General features: G+C 42.2%; 1 protein-coding gene across 1 annotated transcript in view; it reads left to right on the top strand.

Annotated features, from left to right (window-relative positions):
- Positions 1 to 12,632, top strand: part of CDAN1 (codanin 1) — a gene marked incomplete in the record, with an annotated part of 1,645,523 nt that overhangs the window by 591,801 nt on the left and 1,041,090 nt on the right.

Consider the following 12,632-nt stretch of genomic DNA (forward strand, 5'->3'; position numbering starts at 1 on the left):
GATCATCAGAGTCTAAGAAGTTTGTGTTCTTTCAGTGGGCACTAGTTTTACTTCCAGTTTTGACAGATTGGTCTCCTCCTTGACCCCTTGGATGTTTACCAGATATGTATCTGTATTTGCAACAAACCAGTGTGTGCAACAAGTTTCCTTGATTGGATGATTGGCTTCTAGATACTGCAATGGGGAACATCCTGATTCTGCTTGAGAGCCTCTTCTGAATTTCATTCAACCTTTGTGAATGGTGGTGACCTCTACTAAGTCACAGTTGGAGCAATTATTCATAGGACGTAGCCTGGTCACGCTACCTTGCAATGAGATCCTTTCTTTACTGAATCCTGGTGTCACAAGTCATGTATTTTCCAACACTCGCTTTACTTTTTGTGTCCATGTGCACTGAGACTAATGGCTAGCGTTTCATTTTCTATTTTTTTCTTAGTTTCATAGGTAGGTACTAGGCTATCGGCACAAGGGCCTAAGTAAGCCTAGCCAACAAAGTTCTCTTGCTTACGCCACCCAAGAAAGTTATTTTCTTGTGCCCCTGTCAAGCAGAGCCACAGAAGTGATCCCCAGGGTGTATTTCCTATTTCCCATCCACTCATCAAATTTTTCTTGAAGAGTGCTAATGAAGAACTTTGCTTGACATAGATGGGTAGCTTGTTCCAGAGTACGGGAAGTTTTTAGGATAGGAATCTATCCCTCCAGCATGTCCTGTTTATTGTGGTGACAAGGTTTAGGTCCCTAGAGCGCGTAGCTCAGAGGGATTGGGATTTCTTTAGGTGTAGCATGTCCAACAGCTCTGGGTTTGACAGCTTTATATGTTAGGCAGAGATCACCTCGGAGTAGGTGATATGCTACAGAGTAAAGCTGGAGTTTTTTTGAGACTGTCAGTTAGGGCATCTGTTTGAGGCCAGTAATCCTCTTTGTTTGGTACTTCTGTGGCCTTTCCAGCTGCTGCAGTTGTCTTGTGAGGGAAATTCCAAAAGGGGCATTGTACTCTATAAATGGGTCTAATGAGTGTCGAGTAGAGGGGAACAATGACTTTTTTCCTGGATAAGAACCCTTTTGTGATAAGGTGTGCCACATAAAAGGATTTCCTGACTACTCTGGCGATGTGATTATTAAAGGAGAGACTACATTCCACCTGGTTCCCAAGGTCTCTTATCACACATTCAGAGTTAAGCAGACTGCCGGTTATGTGGTAGTTCATGGGGTAGAGGGTTTACCAAAGGGGATGACAGTGCACTTTTTGGCTCTAACACCAGGCATCTGTCTCAGTTAGGCCCTTCTGTAGGATGTACACATCATTTGGGGACTCGACTATGGCTCCTAGTTTGCAGTCCTCTGCGAACTTCATTAGCCAAAGGCCTTTTGTGTTAGTCTGTACTTCAGAGAAGTAGATATCAAACAGGAGAGATCCCAGGACTGAACCCCCTGTGGTACTCCACTTGTCATTGGTCTGAAGTCATATTTGGAGTTTGCAACTTTTACAGTGTGGGTTCTGTCATTGAGCCAGTTGGCAATCCATCTTGGGATGTAGGGATTTATACCTAGTTTAGTGAGTTTAGCTGTAATTCCAGAATTGGGGATGGTGTTGAAAGCCTTGGCGAGGTCAAGATAGGCTGTGTGAACCACCTTACCTTCGTCTACAGCTTTAGTGACTGCCTCAAAGAAGTCAATCAGGTTCAGAAGGCATGATCTGCCTTTTCACAAACCCGAACTGGGTGGGGTCCAGAGTTTGGAGGTTACCAATGTCTTTGTTTGAGTTCCATGATGATATGTTCCATGGCCGTACAGACCAGGCTCGTCAGACTAATAGGGCGATAGTTCCCGGGATCAGTGGTGGCTCCCCCTGGAGTGGGATAGCTGTTGCTGTGTGCCATTCAGTGGGCACAAAGGTTGACGTGAGGCTATTATTGAACATGGTGCTTAGGTGGGGAGCCAGTTAGTTCTGAAGGTTCGTGTGAAACGCAGCCTGGGATGTTGTCCGGTCCCATGGATGCTGTGTTATTGGCTTTAGAGAGTGCAGCTTTTACCTGTGTAGTTGTGATTACAGGGACTCTGCATTCTTTAGCAATGAACCTATCTGCCAGGATGTTGGCAATATCAGTTGGTTCTGTAATTTTCGTGCTGTTGTGCTGTAACTCAGAGCAGATCTGGGTGTTGCCATTGAGATTCTTGACATAGCTATAGAATGCTTTGTGGTTGTCCCTAGAATCAGGGACGATTTTGTTTTCATAGCTAGCTTTGGAAGATCTTATAAGGGATCTCGGCTTCTTACTGAGGCTAACCAGGGAGCTCCTCCACTCATGGGATTTTACTCTCTTTTGCAACAGTTTCTTCCTTCTGTTGTAGAGTTTCCTGACTGCACCATGAAAGCTCTTTGTTTCCAGTTAATATATCTCATGGCATATCCTCTCAGAGCTTCCAGGACTTGCAGGGTGTATCACATGGTTAATTCACACTTCATAATGTACTCTTTATATACTGTTTCATGTTCTTGCTCCTGCAGTGGCAGTCGCAACAGATACTTGTTCAGAATGTATGCTTATAGACAACAGGCCAGTTTGCAAGTTTGTCTTCTGTAGATGAGGGTTACTCTTCCCTACCCCAAGGTATTGTAGCCATCCCCACAGGTTGCTTGATAGATTAGTAAATAAACAAGCAGGGTAGAACTCAGTCCACCATGTGTTGAGAAGTGATGAGGGTATGCAAATGAGTTGGGTCAACAGAATACTTTCAAATCAACGTTAACACTCCTCTGAAAGTTATTTATCTAGTTCTGCGGCTCAGTTGCTGCTTATTGATGCTTTACAAGTGGTCTCTCAGCTTGTCAGTAATGTAAATATTCTATTGATGGAAGAAGCCTTGCTGGGAACTCTCTGCGCCACTGACTAGTACAAAGTTCAGCAACTTCTTTTCCATCAGGTCTCCTCATCCAGAAATGGCTCCTCAGAACTCGATACTTTTCTCTCCATTTCCTCTTATTTAAAACTTCATACAGAAAGCCAGGCAGAACAGTCATGTGCTCAAATACTATTTCTCATTTTAGGAGAAGATTCAACATATCCTGTTAAAGATTCAAGGAAATGATTCAAAGTTAGTACCTCACAGGGCTCAGCTGCCTAGCTGAAGAATAGTGAATAAACTATTACCTGCTTGATGGCTTTTTGTGATTTTTTTGAACAACACACTAGATTCAAATGGATTTATCATTTACTGTAATTTGACAGACAAAGAAACCACTGCTAAATACCTTGAATGCTACACAAGAGCCTGATGTTCATCGTGTTTCACTGCTGCAGCCATTACTCTTGGGTTATCCTGCTGGCAGGCTACCCGCAGTCAGCCTGAATTCCAAAGTCTTGGTCCGGCATCGGTTGCTGTCGCCTCTTCCCTGACGTCAGTGTGCCAGGGTTATAAAAGATGCAGCCGACGCCATTTTCTTCAGTCTTTCTTGCCATGCGGTGCCCGAAGCAAAAGCAGTTCGTAAGTGCCAGTCGGCCGACTCCTGATAGTTTCAAAATCGAATTTCAGATCCGAAGTCTTCATTAAAGCCAAGTACCCTGTTGGGGAAACTTTTTTCTTGCTCCAGACCGATGTCAGAAAAAGTTAACAATTGTATTTCTTGTGGGAATCAAATACCTCATAAGGATTTTCATTCTTACTGTATTCCTTGCCTAGGCTCTGATCATGACGTTGTTAGCTGTCGGTTTTGTGCTAGATTTAACCAACTCACTATTAAGCGTCGGTACGATTTTGCCTTTCATTACTTTGGCCGAAGGTTTAATTATATAATGCCATCGGAACAGCTGACGACCGCAGTTTATAAAAAGCACAAAGAAAAGGAAAAGGACAGGCATCCGAGGTCCAAAACCCATGATGAGGCCCCTGCTAGGCCAGTCCCCGGTTCTCAGTGAGGTGCTTTTGCAGCCCCTGACGCCCGCTACTTCAGAGCCACAGGCCGCTACTGACTCCCACGTGGAGCCGACTAGGCCTCTGGATACTCAAGGTATTGGACCCTCGGAAACTATTCCCTCAGATGGGTCTGGAGCTGCTGAGCAGGCATCGACTTTTGAGGGTGTTTTCAGGCCTACACAATTATATGTCAAGCCTACCTTAGCTTCAGAGACAAAGACTAAAACAGCTCTAAAGACAAAGAAACAAGTACAGCGTTCTCCTGGACAGACTTCCATGCCTAAGAAACAGATGCTTTAAATGGCTGAAGACCTAATTACTTTGACCAGGGGTTCCCATCCCCCTCCTAATAAGAAGCCTAGGCAAGAGACAGAATATGACTCTTCTGATCAGGTTTCCATTTCCTCTGATTCCTCTTCTGAACAGGGATACTCTTTTGCACTCTATGAGGATTCTGATGCTGAAGAATCTATTTCTTCAGCCTCTCCTTCTGAGGATTATTCTTTTGGGGAAACCCTGCATACCATGAGGGAGCATTTTCACTGGGAGAGCCAAGATTATTCAGAAACTAAGAAAAGGCTCAGATTTTCTTTTACTACCTCAGCACAGACCTCTTGCTATTCCACCTGTTCTAGACATTGTAGATGATGTATTTTCAGAGTCCCGCCTGTCTTTTGACTCTTTACCCCCTGCACCTGCTAAGCCAGACAGATACTACAGGGTTCCAGACTCTCGTAAATTTCTATATAAAAACCCTGCTGCTGACCCAGAAACTATATCTTAGGGTGCCAAAGGGGTCAAGGCTTCCACTGCAAAAAACCCTATCCCCTCTGATAGGGATTCTAGGGCACTGGACAGATGGGAGAAAAAGTTTACATTTCTGCTACCTTGGCTGTAAGGGCTTTAAATTGTCAGTTTCATATGCTTAAATATCAGCAATACTTAATGTCACTGCTTAAACAGAAAATGTTGACAAATTCTGAATGTTCTGATAACAAGGAAATGCAGGATTTATTGCATGCAGCTGAACAAGTGGGAAAGCATACTTTGCAATGTGGTTATGATTCACTGGAGGCCTCTTGCAGGGCCACTGTTATGGGTTCTGTCATTGGAAGGCATGCTTGGTTAAAGGAACAGAATCTGCCTGATCATGTTAAATCAAAATTATTGGATGCTCCATTACAGCATGATACTTTGTTTGGTGTTAAGGCAGAAGAGGCGTTGAAGAAAATGGAGGATAAAGCAAAATCCATGCAGACAGTTAAGGATTTCCTACAGGTACAGCCACCCAGATTTAGCAGGAACTGGCCTACAAAGAATTGGTCCTTTCCAGTGTCAGACAGGCCACAAAGAGGCAGATACAGACGCCCCAGAGGCAGATCTCAGCCCCAAGGCTCATACAGGCCTAAACAATGGGGTGCTTCTACCTCCAAAAGCGGAGAGGACAAATCACAACCATACAGGAAACAGTCCCAATGACTTTCCTCTGCCAGAACCAAGCACTTATCTTTTGGCAGCCCCCTTAGAGGGAAAACTAGCATTTTTTTCACCAAATTGGCACATGATTACCCAGGACAAATGGGTCTTGAACATAGTGTCTCAGGACTACAGGTTCCACTTTCACACCCTGCCCAAGAGCAAAAGGTATGCCAGACCTACCACACAATCAGTGGGCAGAGGCACAAAAGCCAAGGTTTCATCCCTCATGGACATGAGGGCCATTCAGCAAGTACCACAACAAGAGCAGGGACAAGGATTTTACTCAAGACGTTTCCTGGTGCCCAGAAAGGACAAAGCCTGGAGACCAATACTGGACCTGTCTATTCTAAACACATTTCTGGACATTCCAAAATTCAAAATGTTGACTCTGCAGCAGCTACTGCCCATGCTGGGCAAGAAGGCTTGGCTCGTTACTTTGGACTTAAAAAGAGGCATACCTGCATGTCCCAATCAGACAATCTTGCAGAAGATACCTCAGATTCATAGTTGGCTCAATGCACTACCAGTTCTCTGCACTGCCCTTTGGCTTATCTACTGCGCCGAGGGTCTTCACCAAATGCCTGTCACCAGTAATTGCATTTTGCAGACAGAGGAATTCAGATATATCCTTACTTGGATGACTGCCTTATTCAAGCAGAGAACAAAGACATTCTACTTCAGCAGTTTGTAAAAAGATTACTAATTTGCCTAGGGTACACAGTAAACGAAAAGAAATCAAAACTAGTACCCTCTCAAGAGATAATATTCCTGGGTGCAAGCTTAAATACAACTGCCCAGATGGCTTATCTCACGCCAGACAAACAAAGACAACTGACTTCTTACTTCAAAATGTTGGCAACAAAGACCCAGTTATCTGCAAGAAAAATTCTGCAGGCTTTGGGCTTCATGGCATCCTGCATTCTGTTAATTCCATATGCCAGACTGCATATGAGGAAACTACAATGGTATCTAAAAAGTGTTTGGACTCAACATTGCCACAGCCTGGAAACATTAATTACCCTCATTCCCTGCCTGCAACAGGAGTTTCGATGGTGGGCACAGGCCTGTCACCACAACAAGGGACAGCCATTCACTTTACCCACAGCCAGGCAGACACTAACAACGGATGCACCAGATTATGCCTAGGGGCCCACATGGCAGTAAAATGTTTTCAGGGCACTTGGCCCGCAAGCCAGATGCATCTTCATATCAATCAAAAAGAGATGCTAGCTGTTCAGAATGCCCTGACAGCCTTCAAGGATCTACTTCATCCAGGGCAACTACTGATAAAGACTGACAATACTACAGTCATGTGGTACATAAACAAGCAGGGAGGCACACATTCCTACCCCTTCTGCAGACAAGCCATGACTTTGTGGGACACAGCATTGACTTATCAAGTTCACCTGCAAGTACAATTCCTGCCAGGAAAAATAAATACTCTGGCAGACGAACTAAGCAGAAACCTCATGGATCCCCACGAGTGGAAACTGGATCCACAAGTCTTCAGCATGATAACAAGGAAATGGGGATGCCCAGACATAGATCTGTTTGCCTCCCCTCACAACTGCCAACTACAGAAATTCTGCACAAGGATTTACCACAAGCAAGTATGGAAAGTGGATATCCTATCCTTCAGCTGGAAAAACCTAACAGTATATGCCTTTCCTCCACTGCCTCTCCTCTCCAAGGTACTCCTAAAGGTCAGACAAGAGAAGCCAAAAATTATCCTGATTGCCCCAAACTGGCCAAACCAGCACTGGTACCCAATCCTAAAGAACTTGTCTCAAGGTCCAGCCTGGACATTGCCTCAAACTTCTCACTTACTGACCCAGCAAAACAATCCGATCCTGCACAGCCACATCAGTACCTTAAATCTGGCAGCATGGCGGATAATGTAGCCATTCAGAACACTCCACTCTCTAAAGCTTTAATGGATGTTATCTTGGAGGCCAGGAGGCCCAGTACCAGAAAATCGTATGCAGAAAAATGGAAGAGATTCTGTGCTTGGAACCAGGAACAAGGAATTGACACGTTTGTACCAAATATTCCTCAGATTTTACAATATTTAACTGAGATGCTGGACAAAGGCCTATCCTTTTCATCAATTAAAATTCATGCCTCTGCCATTTCAGCCCATTGCAATACGGAACCACCTGTCTTTTCTCATCCTTTAATAAGACAGTACCTCAGAGGGGCCAAAAACATAAGACCCCCAAGGAGAGCACCAATACCTGCATGGGACCTAAATTATGTCTTGGAAAAACTCACACTGCCTCCTTTTGAGCCAGCCTCAACAGTGGATATTAAATTCTTATCCTGGAAAACAGCTCTGCTCCTAGCAATAACCTCTGCAAGACGAGTCTTGGAGTTAAAGGCACTCATGGCTATGGAACCTTTTATCATTTTCCATCCAGACAGGGTTTCTCTGAGGACGAACCCTACATTTATGCGTAAGGTGGTGTCCAGTGTGGCCCTTAAACAAACCATTCACTTGCCTACCTTTTATCCAAACCCACAGAACAAGGGCAAGAGATTTCTGCATTCTTTGGGCATACACAGACAGCTACACTTCTACTTGGACAGAACTAAAGCTTTCAGAAAGACTAAGCAACTTTTAGTGGCATATGCTGCAGGATCACAAAGAAAGGCTCTCTCAAAACAGACCATTTCAAAATGGATAGGCCATTGCATTAGTTTCTGATACTCACAGCATGGCAAATCAGTGCCTAAGGGCGTTAGGCCACATTCTACCACTGCAGCAGCCACTTCAGCAGCCTTTCTCATAGGAGTACCAACCAAAGACATCTTAGAGGCTGCAACTTGGAGTTCAGTGCACACTTTTACAAAGTACTACCACTTACCTCTCTACTCTAAATCCAGAGCAGGCTTTGCCACTGCAGTTCTGCAGGGCCTCATAGCCTCTCCTAATCCTATTTAGCCCAGCCACCCATCCTCAGCTTTGGGATTCAACCCAAGAGTAATGACTTCAACAGTGAAACACTATGAACATAGTACAGTTGTGTACCTACCATAAATGTAGATGTTCGAGTGTATTCACTGTTGCAGTCCAGGTTATCCTCTCACCATCCCCCTTTCATTTGCAGGGTCTTATCTGTACTTCTCTATTCTATACAACCTATGTGGTGTATTTGCTTGTAGATGAAGGAAATGTTTCCCTTAGTGCATGCATTTTTTTTGGCATAATCTATTTAGCCTACCCTTTTGGGGGGCATCTTACATCTGGGGAAAGAAAAACTGAAGAAAATTGCGTCTGCCGCATTTTTTATACCCCTGGCCCACTGACGTCAGGGAAGAGGCGACAGCAACCGACGCCGGACCAAGACTTTGGAATTCAGGCCGACTGCGGGTAGCCTGCCAGCAGGATAACCCAAGAGTAATGACTGCAACAGTGAATACACTCTAACATCTACATTTATGGTAGGTACACAGCTGTACTTTGCTTCCTATCTGTATTTTTTTATCTAACCTGTTAGTAATCATGGTCCTAACTTTGAATCTTTTTTTTTTTTTTTTAATCTTTAATGGGATATGTTGAATCTTTTCCTAAAATGGAATATGGCATTTGAACACGATTGTCTTTTAACCTTAATCAACTCAATAGAGATATAAGCTCGGATGAGTGACTGTTATTACTTTTGACCCAAAGTCCAAGGATTTTACCCTATTTGTCCTTCTAAATTAAGGAGATGGGAGAATAATAATTTAAGAATTCTTTCAGTAAATGTAAATAGTTTAAAAATATAGTAAGAAGAAAAAGAATAGCAATTTTAGAATGGTGTAATTAATATGATATAAATATAATTGTATTAGAAGACATAAGATGTCTAATAGAAGAAGAAAGATTGCAAACAGAAAAAAAATATGGGAAGGGAATATAATATGGAATTTGGAAAATGATCAATGTTTAGGAATAGCAGTATTATGTAGAAGAACTGTAATGATATTAGATGTAACATTAGTAAGAATGGGAAGATTAACCCATCCCATTAAATTAAATAAGATAACATTGGATGGCGCAGTGGTGCAGCAGTAACGTTATTGTCTCACAGCAAGAGGTTGTCTGTTTCGATTCTCTGCTGAAGTGCCTTTTGTGCAGAGTCTGTATGTCCTCCCTGTGTTTGTGTGGGTTTCCTCTGGGTGCTCTGGTTTCCTCCCATGTTCAAAAACATGTGTCTAGAGCATTTCTCCCCGGGCCTCCACTGAAAATTCGCTACATTCCAAGTCGGACTTTCCCGGTTAACAAATGTTAAATAAATTAATAACCGTTATTGTTAGTAGATGGTAAAAATATGTAGAACTGCAGCATTATATGATTATGTTGTATGTAAAGTAAGGGAAAGTCTATTTCAGCAATTATTGGATTATGTAATGAATATTATAATGTCTGGTGATTTTAATTATGATTTAAGCGGCATAAAAAAAGGAAAAGATAAAAGGCAAATTAAGGAAGTAATGAAATGTGGAAAGTTGGTTATTTAGAATGGAAAGTTCTAGACTTATTTAAAAAGTGTGTTAAGTCAGAAATAAATATCTGAAGGAATAGGGATAGCAGAAGTTGAACCAGTTGCAACAGGATTTAAAGATCATTTTGCAATATGGATGGAGTTAAATGAAAGTAAAGTACAAGTAAGATAGGAAAAGTATTAAAACGAATAAATGAGAAAGATTGAAATGAAAAGGGAAAAGAAGAAATTATGTAATTATGGAGAGCTCATACTACAGTGAAAGCATTTTGTCATTTGATTGGAGTGGTGGATTACAATTAAAAATGCAAAGATCTGGCGGTCATTCTTCACTTAGTCCTTGACTGTGGGTTCATTTCTGTATCTCAGAACCAACTCGGCGGTTATTCCAACTTGCACCTTCCAAAAACTCTTGAGCTTAGCTTTTACCTATAATGCTCCCCTCAGGATTACCTCAGGTCTCATAAAAAATGAAACTATCATTTTAGAAGATGTAAATAACTGACTAGATATCTCACACCACCATCATCCCTTCAATATCTACTTGTATAACTATACCCAGCTAATTAATGTAACTAGACCAAACAAAAATAAGTGTCTCTATCCTAGATTGGATCGTGATCTCAGACCCAAAGAAAATCTCCTCCACAGGAACACTCCCTAATAGTTTCAGCAGTCACTTACCTGCCTTTATAACATATAAGTAACCACCATTATAGGGATAGTAGAGACCTATCCCACTTCTGCCCAACCACTCTTAACCAAAGCTTGCAGAGCATTAACTGGAGTCCACTAAAATTCCTGCCCTTAGATGATGCTGTGGAGTTCATCTCTACTGTCCTCAAGATCCTTAACATCTTGGCTCCACTCCGGCAAAAGAGTGAAACTTAGACATGCTAGCTGGCTCACTAGGCCCACCAAACTACTCATGAAAGCCAGGGATAAAGCCTGGAAACTATGGGGAAAAATAAACATCTCTCTGACCTAACACAATATTAGCAACTCTGCAATCAAGTAAAACGCTTAGTTATGAAAAATAAAAAAGACCACTATCTTAGTCTACAAAACATCCATAAACAAAATCTCAAAAATGGTTGAGGGTACTATCAATTCTCTCCTAAATCCATGGTCAAATTATCCCTGCCCAGACCCAAATAAAACTCCTTTTGAACTAGCCTCTCTAACTCTTACTTTATAGACACAGTAGCTAACCTCACTACTAACTTCCCTCAAATCACTTCTCTCACAAATCACCTCTACCTCCCCTTTGCCCAGTTCTTCTCTCACCTATACCCACCTTCACCATAAAAAAACTTATTTCTAAACTTAAACCCTGCACCAACGCCCCTGACAACCTACCACCAGAATTCTTACAACTAGCAGCTAACTCCATAGCCTACCCCATCAGCATACTTCTTAATAGTCCCATTCAGGAATACAGCATACCTACTATCTGGAAAAAGGCATATATTCTCCCACTCCTTAAAGGCGGAGACAATACTGATATCTCTAATTTTTGCCCCATTGCCATCCTCTTACCTATCTCCAAGATCCTGGAAAAATGTATTCACAACCAACTTCTTAATTTTCTGCCTCATAACAATCTCCTCTCTTCCACTCAGCATGGTTTCTTACCAGGCCATAGTACTAACACAGTTTTTGTCTCCATCCTGGACACAGTAAACCAGGCCCGGGATGCTGGTAAAAGTGTCTCCTCACTCTTCCTTGCTCTCTCTCTCTAAGACCTTGGATATAGTCTTCCACACACATTTTCTCACCGAGCTCTCCAACCTAGGCATCTCTCACCCTACCTTAAATTGGTTTTCCAATTACCTCAGACAGACAACAATCAACAAAGTGGCAAAACTGTTTCTCTCCCTTCCTTAAAACTATCTCACAGGTGTTCCCCAAGCATCCATACTAGGACCTCTTCCATTCAGCATTTTCATCAACAATTTCCCCACTACTCTTAGCCATGGTACAGTCATCCAATATGCTGATGACTGCACCATTATCTGTACAGCCAATTTCACCCCAGAACTACAAACTCTCATCTAAAGTGCCCTCACCTCTACAGAAACTTGAATGGCCCAGCAACCATCTTGCCCTTAACCCCCCAAAAAACAAAAGTCATATTATTTTCACCTAAAAAGAACAACCCCTTGAACAAGGATGATTTCACTATTCTTGCTAAAAACAACACACTCACTGAGATTGTCCTAAACACAAAACTTCTTAGTGCAATCATTGAGGACAAACTAACATTTGACCTCCACATTCGCATCAGTATCAAAAAAACACATCAAAGACTACACATCAAAGACTAGGCGTGCTGTAGAGAGACACATTTCCTTAACCATTTTGCTAAGCTATCCGTAGCCTCATCTTTTTCTGCTTCCATCTCTTCTTTACAGGGCTCCACTCCTTACCAATATCTTGTCTCCCACTTTCTCAAATCAAAACTTGTCATGCTATAATAAAATAACTAAATTTGTAACTAATGCTCATTATTCATCACATCATTCCACATCATTAAAATCACTAAACTGGCTAGAACTCCCTCATTATCTTACCTACTTAACTAACTACTGCTCATAAATTTATATTCAAACCATTAAACTGCCCTGCCTTCTCCTCTCTTCTTACCATTTACCATCCAAATAGACCTCTTTGATCCAGAAATCTAGTACTTCTGAATGTGTTAAAGCCCAACTCTTCAGGTCAAATTCTGTACTCCTTTACCATCGCTAA

This window comes from Protopterus annectens, chromosome 6.part0, assembly GCF_019279795.1.
Source record: "Protopterus annectens isolate FY-2018-M chromosome 6.part0, PAN1.0, whole genome shotgun sequence".
NCBI lineage: Eukaryota > Metazoa > Chordata > Ceratodontiformes > Protopteridae > Protopterus > Protopterus annectens.